The sequence below is a fragment of the Lissotriton vulgaris genome, chromosome 4_1 (assembly GCF_964263255.1).
Source record: "Lissotriton vulgaris chromosome 4_1, aLisVul1.2, whole genome shotgun sequence".
Lineage (NCBI taxonomy): Eukaryota > Metazoa > Chordata > Amphibia > Caudata > Salamandridae > Lissotriton > Lissotriton vulgaris.
This window is the reverse complement of record NC_141691.1, coordinates 290499340-290514622: the sequence shown is the minus strand read 5'-3', so window position 1 is coordinate 290514622 and position 15283 is coordinate 290499340.

The window sequence follows — 15283 nt, the reverse complement described above, 5'->3', positions numbered from 1 at the left end:
GTACATGCAGTGATCATATGATCTCTATACTGGACATCCGGACATGTTACACACTCGCCACATTATATCCATGCAAGGTTGAGGCCTACGAGGATCCCTCCTCAAATACATTGCTTTATGGCTCCAAAGACAGAGGTTCACATTCCCTACCAAAAAAGGTTCAGCAGAACTATTCCATGGCTTCAATGAATTGTATAAAAACCCATGTCAGATCAGTTGTAAGTTGAGACAGTCCTCAGACCCTATGCCAGTAACTATTACCCTTGCCGCACTGTTTAATTAAATGAACTGTTATTGTTTTGTCAAAGGCCTCTTGTCTCTTGTTTTTTCAAGGCCTTTCATGTTCAAGCAACAATGCGAAAAGTTATACGCTTTAAGAATTGGGGCACTTCAGAAATTCAGGGAAATTTGTTGTGATGTGTCAAACTAATTGCAGTTTTACAACTTAGGGCATTGAACTGTGCTTGTGTTATGCAAGAGCACTCTTCTTACATTCAATGTCATTGTGCACTGGAGATCCCCCATATAAAAAGGTTTTCGCTTATGGACATTATGCTAATTCATACTGCTTTTCTTTGCACTGCATAAATGTTTGTGCTATATTTTGCTAATATTTATTAATTTTGTACCATGGCAATTGTTTCATAATGGACTTCTTCTACCTGATCAATAAAATAAAATACAAAAAAAATATGTTTTATACTTGCCGATGTAGGTCTCACTTTAAAAGCAGCAAAGTGTGAGTTTCATAAAACCAAACTCAAGTTCTTTGGTCAAATTCTTTCTGGTGAGGGAATGCTCCGGAGCCAAAAAAAGTACAATCCTTGTTATCCACTTCCCCTCACAAGATGTAACTATGCTGCGATCTTTCCTTGGTATAGGCAGTTACTGTCCAAGGTATATACGTGATTTTGCTACTGTATGTTCCCCATGGGTAGACTTAACAAAACTAAACTTTCCATTTCAATGACCACATTAATGTGAACAAAATATCAAGAAAAAAAGCATGCAATTGAGATTGCCCTTAAATGGCATACTTTGATTCAAAATTACAGACTGAGGTTGTTGTTGATGCAAGCACAGTGGGGTTTAGTGCCATCGTTGCCCAGCACACAGGACAACTCAATGCCCCAAGACACATTGTGTCTTATGCAAGCTGATGTTTGTCATTGACGGATCATCCCTATTCACAACCTGAAAAGGAAAGCTTCACTGTGCTTGGGGCTTGTGAGTATTATCATGTGTTCCTATATCGAAAGCATTTCACAGTTATCACAGACAGCCAAGCATCGCTCAACATTATCGGGAATTCTAAAGCCAAGATGTTTTCTCGCATTGAGTGGTGAGGGTTGTGATTATACGCTTGTGCATCATCCAGGAAAAGATCAAAGCCCTGCTGACTACTTCCCATGTTTACCACTACAGTGTTTCAACATTACTTCTAAAGCAGCTAATTCTTATGTTAACTTCATCATGAAATTTAGTGCCCTTGATGCCCTATCAGTGGAACAAATCATGGCTGCTGTGAGAGATTTGCTTATATTTGACGACATTACTGTACATTAATCATAGCGAAAACATACTTGACCTCTTCATGATGACCTTGAATACTAGAAATTAAAAAATGGACAGGAAAAACTTTCAGTTAGCACAGAAGACATCATCTTACGAGGGTCAAGAATTGTCATACCAGAGAGTCTGAGAGAACAAGTTACTGAACTGGCCTATGTGGGACATTGTGGAATTGCTACTACTTAATGAGCTCTATAAGACAGAGTGTACTTCTCTTGTCTTGATGAAAGAGTTGAAAAGAGTTAAGGGCATGTCATTATCATTATCATGTCATTTGTGCAACTGCTTATCATCCAAAACAACCCTGCATCCTTTAAACATGTCTTATCTTCCAGAGCATGTATGGGAGAAGATTAAACTTAAATTGTTGGGACTCCTTGACGATGGACATTTTTTACAAGTAAATATTGATGAATATTCCAATTTTTCCCCTTGAGGAAGATCTGTCATCAACTACTCATGACAGAGTCAGTGAGAGATTAGAAAGTATTTTTGTAACATGGGGTGTTCCTTTGATTTTGAAATATAACCATGATCCAGTTTCAATTGTTGAAAATTCAAAAATGTTCTCACTCATTCAAATGTTAAGCATCAGAAAAGCACACCTCTCTGGCCACAAATAAATGGTGTTGTTGAGTGATTTAGGAACACCCTCAAGAATACCATTCAGATCACTTTGCTAGAAAACCTTGAAGTCAAATAAATGTTTCAGTCTACAGGTCAACTCCCCATTCTACCGTGGGTGAAAGCTCTGTTACCTTAATGTTTGGGAGAGCCATAGGAATGAAATTGCCACAATGGATCACTGAGGGATCTATTGGCTTTGATAAACTTAGCACCACTGATTCGTCTCACAAATGCAAAATGAAGGTCCATGTGGACCAATGCTGCTGAGCTTGAAGCACTGCATTCAAAATAGGAGCCCAAGTTATTGTCAGGCAGAAACGGTTTGATGCTATTTTGAATGCTAACCTATTGAGGGTTGTGACTTGTAAAAGACACATGGTGACTGCTCACAAGCCTGGAAAATTCCTTACTTGAGAATCTTTGCCTTTCAAGACTTGCCTCTATATTAGCAAACTCAGGATGTCAGGAGGGAGACTTATCTACCTGAGAATGCAGAGAGCCCAACCACAGTACAAATGTCTCTGTCACCAGTCAAGGACACTTCTCTGGTATCTCTGCAGAATTACATGATCAGGTTTCAGCTATTGATTCGAGCACCAAAAAGTGGTTCTAACACTTGGGGGCATTGTTACATCTATTCTTGCTTCCATGTCTTCCCTGTGCCAGCCACTACACTGAGAATGCTGATTACCATAATTTCCAATTTCACAAGACATATATGTTTTTATAAAATAACAAAATGTAATGTAAAGTGACATTCCAACATAACATACAATAATATTGTCAGGAGACAGGTTGCAGTTGAAGGTGCATTTAGGAGTTGGACAAAGAGAAGAACACTTAGCAAGAAAAAGCACGATAAGCAGGCACCTGGTAAAGCCCATACTCTCTTTCTTTCACCACTATAGCATCTAGAAGGAAGGAATTCACATCAAAGCAATTGCAGAAATTCACTTCCAAAGCAGAGCAGGATAGTAATGGAAAACCAATAGAAACTGGGAGGACACAAATAACATCTCAGCGGTCAGAGCACTCAATCAGGATTGTATCACTGTCAAGACACGCAGACCTTGGAGGACAGTTTTACTTCCTCTTCCTTGGTTGGGTTGCCTCAGGATATTCCCTTGAGAAATCATGTTCTGAAATCTCAGATGCCATTTTGTGTGGGGCTTCCTTAGAAACAATCTGCTCACAGGCAACACCTTGATCATCACTTTTTATCCTGGGAAGGGAAGAAGAAGAACCCAAATGGCAAGCATGCCATAAGAGCATAAAGCTGCCATAAGAGGCTTAGTGCACAAGATAAATAGTAGACAGAAGGTTCTGCAGTTTATTCAAGGTTGCCTCGGATCAAAGGTGCTGGTAATAGGGGTGCAGTAGGGTTGCAGCATTCTCTCAATTCGGTCACTTAATTTTAAACAAAATAATTAGGTTTCACATTACGGAACACAATCATTGCTATTATTGTGCAGAAACAATTCAACTCCTGTTTGCTAATTGCTGCAACATGTACATGTTTGGATTTTGCAAATGATGTGTATCAGAAAAGGATTTGTTAGACCTGACATTCCTGGTGTGGCCTTCCCCCAAACGTTTTGCCTCCACCCCTACTGTTTTCGTTTGCAGTAGGACTCTGTGTATTTGAATTCTGCTAATCAGTGCTAAAATGTTAGTGCTAACTTTTTAAAACATGGTAAAATAGGCCTACATCTAATTGGCACATTTAATTTACTTGACGGTCACTAAAATATGGTACTACATAGTATCCAAGTCTGTAAATGTAATGCTACTAATGGGCATGCTTCACTCATTGTGACACTAGGTAAAGTATTGACTATTTAAAAATATGTATCAGGCCTGCCATTGCAGTCTGTTGAGCAGGTTTACATTGCCAGTTCAACCTGGTAAAGAAACCTTTTGCCAGCCTAACCTTCCCTTTTATTACATATCTCATCCCTAAGGTACTCGCTACACAGCCCATATGATGTTTTGTATTTAAAAAGTTGGACATGTGTTTTCAAATTTTACATGCCCTGGTAGCAAAATACTCCTAAGTAAATTTTTCACTACTCTATGGTGTACCTCTCCCACAGCATAACCTTATTACTGTTCATAAGTGTTAACTTTCGATTGTGAACAGGTAAAAATGTCATGTTTAGGCTCAAATTACTTGCATTTTTAAATCCTCTTTAATGCTGGGCCATATTACCTTGATTGCAGGGGGCATAGATTTTCCTTGGAAACCTCACACTAGTCTTTTGTCATCCCAGACTTCTTGAAAACTTGACAGAGGAAGGGAAGAATTTTCTAGAACCAGATGTGGGGGTATTGGAGAAGATTCCGCCACTTCAAAGGCTAGCACCAGTTATAAATATTACGTCTCAGAGCAGCTCTTCAGTATGCTACTGTGGAAGACATCAGGAGAACTATTTGGACACGCAGAGGACTGCCTTTCTTCTAGAAGCCTGCTTAGGTGCTTGAAGGCAGGACTACCAGGGTAGTTGGATAATCTTCAGTGTTTGCTACAGGGCCATTACAAGCTCCAGAGACCTTGACCCCTGTACCGGGTGTCTACTGGAGTGAGGCCTAACCGCCCCTCCCCTAAGTGGTGTCCCTATAAGCCCTGGAACCTTGTTTGTGGTGTTAAATGTGGTGCTCCTGCCTAAACCTAAAAGTTGGAGATTTAAAAAAAATGTGGCCTTAGAACCGACAGTACACCAGGACCTGCCTGTGTTCCGATCTGTTCAAGCTGCTTCGCCAGTCGTCCTTACTTTGCTGTAGCTCTTGCTACGTTCTTCTCTGCAGCAACAAATTTTCTTCAGCCAGACCTCTCAGCGAAGGTCTCAGGCCTTGTGGAGTCCTCAATGTTTACAGCCTTGAGCATTATCCGGCTGGAGATATTCAACTTCCAAAAAAGTGACAGATCCAAAGGTATGAATCTTCACTGCGACGCTGACCAATGGCTCACCAACTACCATTTCTCCTGCTAACAAAGTGCCAGCTCCCTTGCTTTGCTGCCCTTCACCTTCTCAGGTAATTTTCTTCTAAATGTCTTCTAAATCTAAAGTAGGCTAAAATGGGGCCCAGTCCATCTTGTGTATCTAAAACACACTCAACCACATTCAGCCTTAACTTTTGACTTTGTGCAGGTCTTGCACAACTAGATACTCACTGTTGGCGCTTTGATCAAGTAGATGCTATTTTGCACAAATAGCTTCAAAAATTAATTTCTATTGTTCTGCTGACTAGATTTAATATGTTTTAGTGTAATTTTTGTATTAATTACATTTTCTCTATTTTTCTAAATTGGTTTGGGATTTTTCTTGTTTTGTGTTTTCACTTTGTTACTATTTGAGTAATGCATAAATACTTTACACAGTTACTTACAGGAGGCCTTAAAATAATCACTTATCTCTCAAGGAGCAGCACTAAGAAAGCCCTGTGGCAGAACGCAGCCCCCAAGGACTGTGTGATTCTCTAAACTCTCAGTTTAGATACATGTAGTCATTGGAGGGAAATGTTTGCTGGAAGATGAATTCTACAAGAAAGGTGCTCTGAAATCTGATCTGGTCAGGGGAGAAGCTGAAACATTATTTATCATCTGACCTTTCTTACTTTCAGTAAGGAGGTGTAAAGGAAACACAATATGAGGATGGCCTGGCACATGTAGAAATTCCAAAACTTTTTAAGACGACATTTTTCACTTGATTATTCATAGCGCAGCTTCAAACTACAGTTGCCTTTTCTGTAGATGTCAAATACAGTAAACAAAACTCCCTATCCCTTCCTCTGCGTTTGATCAATTTAAATTGTGACTCAAGCGAATGACCCACATATTGCTGTAAATCTGAGACAGGGGAGTCATCTATCTCTCTATCTGTTTCTGTTCATATTCAGAGATTTCAGAAGCGCTAAGAAGTGGTACTTTAACATGAAATTGTGTAAAATCCCCTGTATTAATTTTCAGCTTTCAGGGCTGCCTCTAATTGCTTTAATAATCCTTTCAGCGTAGTTTGGACAATGCTATAGAGCTTTTAAATTGATCTATTGAGCTACTTGATGTTTTCAGTTTATCATTCAAAAAGGAAAAACAACTTCTTCTTGCACCCAAAATGTACCCCACTATACACACGGGTGGTATGCTGTTTATACTCAAGGGGCACAGAACTTTTAAATATGCCCATGTGGACAACTGCCTACCAGCTCCCATCAGTAAAAGGTTTTTTCCAATAACTGGGATACTATGCCTTCATGGTATCTGGGACATGCATTAACGATGTATGTGGTATGTATGGGTCTGTCTGCGTGATGAATGGACTGTGAGTGCTTGTGTCAAATAGACTTAACATGTGGGCACTGCACACAATGTTTCTTTCCGCTGTACAAGGCTTATGTTGTTGTACATGGTGGATGGAGGACTTACTCTATTCTCTTTGATATAGCGCAGGTTACCCCTAGTAGGACAAACCCCGTCCTCTTCCTTTCTTGTGTTGTGGTCATAATCCGAGGTAAATTCCCTCCAGAAAGGGCAGATGAACACCAACTTGGAAATTGGTATCAGTGCCGATAGACAAGCAGGAGGTCTATGAATTTGCTCACAGAAGAAAACATGCCCACCTAAGATTGAAGGAACCATCGGATATTTGGTCACTGCATCCTCATTAATTAAAGAGGAGGATAAGCACTGCCCTCTCACTCAATACTAGATTCATATCTATTGAAGGGGCACAGAAGAGACTTGCAAACTATATTTGGTTGCAATTCACACTTCACACCGGGCTTAAACCAGACAAACTAATTGCAGGCACGCCCTGCTTTACCAGTGAAAGACAGGCAGACCTACCTGTCTGCTGGAGATGGCAGAAAACATCTGCCAGGAGTAGTATCTAATCCATAGAATACATCTGCCAGGAGAAGTGCCTGTTCCACGATAATAGCTCAAGATCTACTGCATTCACAAATTGCAAAGGTCAAGCTACCGCCATTTTCATTCTTCAGCATATCTCCTTCTTTCGCCTGTATCTACTTCCATTGACATAATGCGGAAGCTGGTGACATCTGGTCTTCACCCTCTTCTACCTGCTCGAGGACAATGTCTTGTTTACAGATCCAGTGGAATACATTACCTAGCTGCTACATTCACATAGACATCACCAATTGAAGCCACAGCCCTGCCCTAATTTCAGCTGACCAGTGATCACTGCTATCTTCAGATACTGTTTTGGGTTTGGCGGCCTCCACAGTGAAATCTTGACCAAGGCCTGTGGTTTTCATGATACAGGCTCTTACTCTTAACTAACACTTGAAGGGTTTTTGGTTAATGAGTGCCTTCCCATTAACCAGAATAACCAGCATATGTCCCCAACAGGGAATAACACATAAATGGTGACCTGAAGCACCCACAAATGTTTTAAGCAAGGGTGGAATCATACCCTGTTTGATTGGTAGTTGTGGAGCTTTATTTTTTAATATTCATGCTGACATTCCTCTTCTTCAAATCATGCCCGTGCATCCAGAGGCCCTGACCCACCAAAGCAATGGTTGTTAAACTTGATAGTTTTTTTGTGGCATTACAGGTTCATTCACTAAGCTCCAAAACTTAAGCACTTCAGACCTCACTCAAATCAACCCAAAGCATCCCCCATTACCCTACTTTGCCAATAGGGTTTAAAGTTGACTGTAAGTCCAGCACCTAGTGCAAGGGGGTATATACACTTGTGGTGTGGTATCTTGCATCCAGTAGAAGCTTGGACCTTCTGACTTTCTTTACAATTGCATGTTTATAACTATATATTCTACATACCTGCTAAAAAGGTTCATTTCCATCTAAAAGGTAAGCACTAAATCATTCCTTTATGTGTGATGTTGGCTGCCACTGGACACCACGGGCACTTTTTCTGCCCATAGTGACTCTGTAAGCCATCCCACAGGTAGCAGTCCCAGTGAGAGGAAAAAAACACGGAGAGTGCCATTGTGCTTGCAGCCTGCCTCTGCCGACTCTTTTGGCATCATCCATGAAAAGAAACTGTCAAACTAGTTGAATACCCAAAACAAATACAATAGGTCTAAAAAAAACAACCATGAGATCTTGGAGTGGAGTTTAATGGGCATGGTCATGTGTTGCACTGACCACCGGTGCTTCAAAAGAGTGAAACCAACACCTGCCACCAAGTGAAGGGGGTCCGCCGCCGCCCGCCTGCCTCCTCTACCCTGGGTATCCCCGTATATGTCATTCTCCTGCCTGCCCTGTGGATGGCACAGTCGATTCCTGATAGTGGGAGACAGCCATAAGCCCATTGATTAAAGCGTCACATCCACTGGTGAGCACAAGCCTGTGAAATCCCTGAGAAATGAGACAGTGATCCTCCAAGTACTGAAGCCCTGCGGTCCTTCTGTCCACTCCTGTACCTGCTCCCCACCATGATCCAGCACCGGTATTCAACTGTTGGCACTAGCGTAACTGCAGGGGCAAAGCCAGTGCAGTACCAGAGCTCCTGCCAGAGAGCAAGGCAGATGCACATTGAAGAGGAGATGGCAGTAGAGAGGTCAGGTGGGCTGAGAAAGTGGGGAAAGCAGGCAGTACCTCATTAAAAACATTTTAGGCACCAGCGCTTATAATTTAACAAGTTAAGTACTAAATTAAATGTACTTACTCTTATCTATTGGTTTACAAAAAACTTCTAAGGGGCTCATTTATGAGCCCTTGCGTCACTTTTACGACACACCAGCGGAGTAAAAAATGTGCCTTGTTTCACCAAATTTACAAAGTTACGCATCTAGGTAGATGCATCACTTTGTAAAACCCCTGCACCACATTATACCTGCCCTAGGTACAATGTATGCAAGGGAGGCATTTTGGTGCAAGAAAGAGTCATAGAAGTAACCCAGTGAAATCTATAAGATTTCACTGCGCCATTTCTTGGACGCTAATGCGTCAAAATCTTACACCTGCCTCATGGCAGGCGTAAGACTGACGCAGGCGCTAACAACATGGGACTTGCCCATGTGAAAGTACACATTGCTGGAGTTGCGTCACTTTTGTGACACACTCCAGCAATGCGTCACTTTTGCGCCTACAGATACATCAAAAATACTGCTGTATCTGTAACTCCTTGTGACATGATGCGTCATACTGTAAATATGATGCATCGTTAGCGTCGCAGGGAGAGCGCAGTGAAAAGTGACGCATCGCTGTTTTCACGCTGCAATGCATCACTTTTCATAAATGAGGCTCTTAGTGTCTTATTCCCTCAAATTCCCAAAGCAGTGATTGCTTGACCCTGCCAGAGATGCATTGCTAAGAGTTAGGACATTCAAGTGGTGACACCATAGGCAGTACCCCTAGTCAGAAAATATTTTCACAAACTGAAATGAATCACAATAGTTAAAAGCAACATAAAATGTAAAGGTAGCTGGAGAACTGATACAGTAGCACTACTGTTTGGAGGCATTTATAATTTCAAATTGAATAGGAGAACCCACAAAAGATCTTTTGAACATAGCAAGTCTCGTAGAGGAAAGGAACTTCCCCTCTTATAGAGAAAAGAAACACATGTTGAAGGATAATATTAACACACATATGCACACACACACACACACCAATACACACACAAACACACACACACGTTACTGAATGTAAGGTTTTGTGTTAGAGTTTGAATTAAATAAAAAACAGATACTGAGCTTCACTGTTAGGTACTGTAAGATCTGGGGGTCTCTAGTGGGCAGAGATAGGTACCAATATCCAAATAGGGACCCTTGCTTCTAGTCAGGGTAAGGGGGATACACTCTTTAGATAACCCCTGCTCACCCCCTTGGTAGCTTGGCAGGAACAGACAGGCTTATCAAAGGCCATGTGTAAAGTATTTGTACCAACACTCAAAGTAACACAGTAAAAACACCACAAATGGAATCCACACCAGTTTAGAAAAATAAAGTATCTTTATCTAAACTACACAAGACCAAAACAACAAAAATCCAACATACACAGTATAAGAATATGATTTTAAAAGAGTTATAGGGTTTGTGTCAAAATAATCCACAGTTGCGTCACGTTTAGCCAAAAGTACCTTTATATGCGACAAAAGTTCCAAAGTGAAAGCTGCAGCATTGAAAAACAAGCAATGCGTCACTCCTGAGACCCTGGGGTGGCGATGCAACAGCCCCCCTGGATGCAGCGGGCGTGTTGCGACGAATACGGTCTGTATGGGGAGGGAGGAGATACCTTGTATGGATTCCTGTGCGCAGGTTCAGTAGGAAGTGTCTCGCACAGGCACGATGCGACGATCTTTGGGACGGTGCCGATTTCAGGTGCGGCAGCGATGTGCAGTGCAGCGGCGATCTTCTCCTCTCGCGGCCCCTCGGTGCGTTGGCTCTGCGATGATTTTCGCAGCAACGTGATGCGGTCTGCAAGCAAGCAGTGTGGCAATCTCACCCAGCGATGACAGGCTCTGCAACGATACTCGCAGCAACAGGAATCTTCCCGCACCGGGGTGATGCGTTCCACAAGCAAACGATGCGTCGGTTCTTGCAGTGGCAACCAGCGCTGCGACGATCTCAATCTTCACGGCTTCGGGCATTTCCTCGCACTGTCGAGGATTCGCTCCGCAAGCGAGCGATGTGTGAAAATTTCAAATCTTCTTTTCTTCTTGCCCAGCTCCCCAAACTGCAGGCACAACTTACAGAGGCCCCACAATTGGATCAAGCAATCTAGGAAGGGCAGAACTCATACTGCAGAGTTCAGGGGGGAAGCTGGGGGTAAAATCCTTCTGTTCCTGGGACTTCTTAACAGGAGGCCAGCTCTCCTCAGACCCTTGAAGATCTCTTCAAGCAAGGGGTCACCGTAACAGCAGAGTCCTTCCCCTCTCTTTGGCAGAAAAGCAACTGCAGGTCAGCCCACAAACACACAGCAGGACAGTCCTTCCTCTTCAGTCTTCCAGCTTTCTCCTTGGGAGAGGTTCCTTCTTGATTCCAGGATGATCTAAAGTTTGGTGGTATGGGGTCCTGTACTTATACCCCAAAAAGTATTTGTTCCCTTTCTGCAGGAGGGTTCTGAGCCCAGTCCAAACCAGTTCTGGAGCACTCTGTTTACATGGCTCCTTCTTTCCTTTCACAGTGCAGAGCAGAAATATCAAGGGCCCCACAGGAGGTGGAGCCACATTGTAAAGGGAAAGCACAGCCCTGGAGCACTTTGTTGACATGATTTATTTTCTCCTTTCACAGTGCAGGGCAGAGACATCAGACACACCACAAGGGGTGGAGCCAGCACTGTGTGGGACAGGCACAGTCCTATTCAGGTCCCAGGTGCAACTCATTTGTCTCCTGGAATCCCCCAGCCCTGTCACTCACAAACCAGACAGTCAATTCACACACAGCCAAAGGCACACAGAAAGGTCAGACAAGAAAGCAGCCACTTTCTAAAAGTGCCACTTTCAAACACATGATTTCAAAACCATCCTTCATAAAAGATGTGTTATTAGTTCAGGGATACTAGACTTCAATTTTCTATATTGCTCCTATGGGAAGATATGCAGGTAAACATTATACACAGCATTCCCCATTATATCCTATAGGCAAGATAGCCCTCTCAATAGTGAAAAACGAAAATGGCTGTAATTTACTACTAGAGCATATCACACACATGTGTGATATGCTCCACCTTTCATATACACCGCACCCTGCCCAGGGGGGTACCTGGGGCCTTCTATAGGGGTGTCCAATGTGTACAGAAAGGGAAGGGTTAGGCCTGGCCAGTGTGGACACTGGTCAGGGCAGCATGGCAGTTAACAACTGCACACAGTCACTGCAGTGGCAGGCTTGAGACCCCATTTTATGGCTACTCGTGTGGGTGTCACAGTCAGTACTGCAGGCCCACTAGTATCATTTGAATCACCAGCCCTGGCACACTCAGTGCACTTTACTAGGGACTTCCTGGTAACACAAATATGCCAATCATGGATAACCAATCACAATAACTATTTACCTAGAGAGCATATGCACTTTAGCACTGATCAGCAGTGGTAAAGTGCCCAGAGTCCTATTGCCAACAACCACGGGTCATGAAAAATAAAGGAGGATGTAGCACAAAAAATTTGGGGATAACCCTGCAAAAAGGGCCCTTTCCAACAGGTGGACTTCAAAATTAGAGAACAATACAGGAAATCGTTGTGCCTGTTCACAAACTGCACACTGTAGTACGATTTGTAGTACTACAAAATGTGCTACAAATTCAATTCACAAACTACAAGCAGAGTTTTACAACTCAGCACTTCCTATTCTTCATGTGCAGAGTTCTCCAAGCCACCAGCAGAGTCTTAGGATTTGGAGAACTCTGAACTCATAAGTATAGGGAGTGCAAAGTCATACAACTGTGCAATTAGGGCCATATTTATGACCCTTGTGGCGGAGGTCAGTGCAGCATGTCACCTTGCTCTGCTGCCCTGCGTCACAGGGAAAGGTCAGGAATGCGCTGTATTTATCTAATATTCCTGTCCTTTCCCCTTGCATTGATGCCGTTTTGGCAGCCAGCACCAACCCAGGTTACAATGGCGCAAGGGTGTCTGTGATGTAGACAGGAATGTTTTGTGCAGGAAAGGGCCTCTTTCTGCACAAAAACAATCTTGAGAGGCTTTTTTCCTTGTCATGTGTTTGCTGCAGAATGCAGCACACATAGAAAGAGGAAAAAACGAGGAGTAATAAAAAAAATTCTCCTTGTTACTCCTCACCTGGGGAGCCATATCTTTTGGTGCATTTCCGGATTTACCAAGTTTGGTAAATCTGGAAATGCGTAAAAAACCAGGGGAGTTGCATGGGAACACCCACACAACGCCTCCCTTGTGCAAAGTAATGCAGCATAACTGTATTGCATTACTCCATATTTTTAAGCAATTCAAGCTGCATAAAGTGGCTTTGCGTGGCTTCAAAATATGACTTTAGGTTAGCGTCACTCTTGCACCACTTTGCATGGTCCAATAAGCAGCGCAAACCAGAGCATAGCCATGGCCCTCAGTTTGTAAATGCCATAATGTAGTAAACATACATAAAAGCGTAAGTTTACCTTTGTGAATTAGGCCCTTAAAGTCCAACAAGAGTTTGCTCAGAAAAGCAAAGAGTAACCATAAGCAATAGCTAGACATGATTAATGTGTTCCTTTTTTATACAAGAAGGCGTAACAACTTGGCTTTATTATGGCCTATTCCATAATTAATCCAAGTAGGGACCCAAGAACTACAACTCCTGATTTGGTAATGACTGGAGTTTTAAGGAAAAAAGAGAGGAAAGAGCATACAGCGAGTTGAATGTGAGAGGGAATAGACATGATAATTGGGTGACAGAATGAGGTAGGAAAGATCGCAAGGTTTGAGATGTAAATTATAGAAAAGGTAAGAATTCCCTTAGTGCTCACTAAAATATAGCTTTTATCCTGCTGTTTTGTGCTCTTCTCTTTTACTAGACAATTGAAATCGTTTGGGATCTTGATTCTGGTGATGACCAATCCCTTTCAATAAGATATTGTGGATGTCGATCCCCACCTATCTCCATGAGGTGCCATATTATAAATGTGACCCTAAAAGTCAAGTGAGTAAATGGTGTACTTGGAGCAGTTTGCAGAGCCTTAGTAGGGTGGGCCCCAGGACACCAGTGGCACAAGAACCCCAAACCTATGTTTATGGCTATGTAGCCTGTGTCTGCCCTTTGATCCCCAAAGTGTTTATGGAATTAATCAATACATTTTCCCACAGAATCAGGCTGTCTATTAATAATCAGTGTAGTTATTTGCTAAGGACAGTACTATACTGAATTTCATCAAAATTAGACCAGCGTCTTCCTACCTCCAAAACAAGGAGAGGTTCATATCCTAGGGATGGAGGGAATATCAGACCAGGGTCGCTCTTCCAAAGGATCGGACATTAGCAATAACAGTGCGCCTAAGAGAATATATTGGAGATAGCTAGACTGCCTCAGAAAGGACAACATAATGTTCGGATCAAGATAAACAAACAGGAAGCACAGCTTAGCAACCATGGCCTAAGAGCAAACTCACAGTTAAAGCAATGACAAACAATTCATGTGATAGAAATCAATTTAGCTTCCTTTCTCCAATGGGTTTATCGACAATCAGTTTATTATCTTACATATGGAGGAACTAAGCCCAGTATTCCAACCTGCCCCATACAGCATGCAATTTTTGTTTGTCATGAATTCCTTTAATTGAATATTTTATCATGTAAACTTGTGTATGAGTGCTGAAGCTTGAAGATAGATGTTTCTACCAATTCATTACATATAGCTTGTGTCGAGTGTAAGTCAAAAACAATTTTTTCGAAGTTCTGCAAAATACTGAGTAGAAGCATTTTGGGTTTTATGTTTGGTTTTTAAACCCAATTTCCTACTACTAAAATGGATGAGCCATTATAATTTCAACAAACTTTTCTCCTATTCACACCACTGGAAAACCAATCTTTGGACTGACCACGGAAGGTCATATCGTAAGTCCTTCAAAAGATGAGTAAGCTCATCAGAACGTTATTATTTCTTTGGTATGATATTGAAGGAGTGGGAAATGGAGTTTGCACTATACAAATTTTCGAGTCATGACTATATTCACATAATGTCTCAAATGAACATCAACAGATCATTATCACATCCACAACAGTGAAACATATTTTGCCCCACAAGGATGACAGAGAGTAGTATATTTTCAAACCATAAAGGTTTATTCATCAAATTAGCAACATTACAAACTCAAATCACTCAATTTAATCATAATTAATAATCACCTGGTTACAACATGATTCAATAAAATCCACAGCCGGCCGAAATAGCAAATACAAAGTCAAGTGTAAGAAATTGGTTTGTGGGTGAAAGTGGTGGAAGTTCCACTCAAGCAACAACCACAGTCTTTATCAGGGTGGACCACAAAAGTCACTAAATTAACATGTACTGAACCCTCAGTAGACTGGTAGCTTGGCCCAAAAGTAGTTAAGTTTAACTTAAGGCAAATTGTACAGTATTTATGCAGTACACAATCACTAATAAAGAGAAGACACAAGAGAAGAAAAATCCCAAATAAATTTAGAACAAT